Raw genomic sequence first — 713 nt, 5'->3', positions numbered from 1 at the left:
GATTTTAAATAGTGTGCAGATCCTATTAAAGGTACGTAAATGTTCATTTGGATCTTCCTTCGGCACACCACTAAATTGGCATTGATTAGTCACCATGTGTAGAATTTGTCCTTTGATTTCATAATCTGGCGCATTAATGTCTGGATGAGTAATTGCGTGACCTTGGCCAGTGCGTTTAGCTCTCATTCGGTCTTCCATACTTAAAGGTTCCAGATTCTCCATAATTGAATTTGTTGAATCGGAATCACTAGAGGATTCTGATTTAATGGTTCGTTCCTCAACAATCTCTGTTTGAATGATTGGTGGTTCCGGAGGAAATTTTAGTGGTTCAGGATCTACGAATCGTTCCTGAATATTCTCCGGATTCTCAATTGTGAGGTCAGGTTCAAAAAATGGATTATCGGAAATTTGAACTGAAGTACTTGGTCGACTGGATGACGATTCTAAAGAAAAATCAACGGCAGTAATATTTGCTAAATGTCTTGATCTAGTTACAGGTGGTGAACGTACAAAAGGTGGTGAACGTCTTGCTCGGTGCATTCACTGAATATCCTATTAGTTTTTAAAAGGAAAGAAAAATTATAATAAGTTATCCAATCAATAGACTTTTCTGATTTTGCCCACGTTTCGAATAGCCAAAAGATGCAGCAGAGGGGCAGGATTCGTTTGGTCTCAATATAATTGAGGACTGTTTGGCTCCAATAACCCGGTCC

The sequence above is a fragment of the Rutidosis leptorrhynchoides genome, chromosome 1 (assembly GCF_046630445.1).
Source record: "Rutidosis leptorrhynchoides isolate AG116_Rl617_1_P2 chromosome 1, CSIRO_AGI_Rlap_v1, whole genome shotgun sequence".
NCBI classification, from domain to species: domain Eukaryota; kingdom Viridiplantae; phylum Streptophyta; class Magnoliopsida; order Asterales; family Asteraceae; genus Rutidosis; species Rutidosis leptorrhynchoides.
This window is presented reverse-complemented; position numbering follows the sequence as displayed.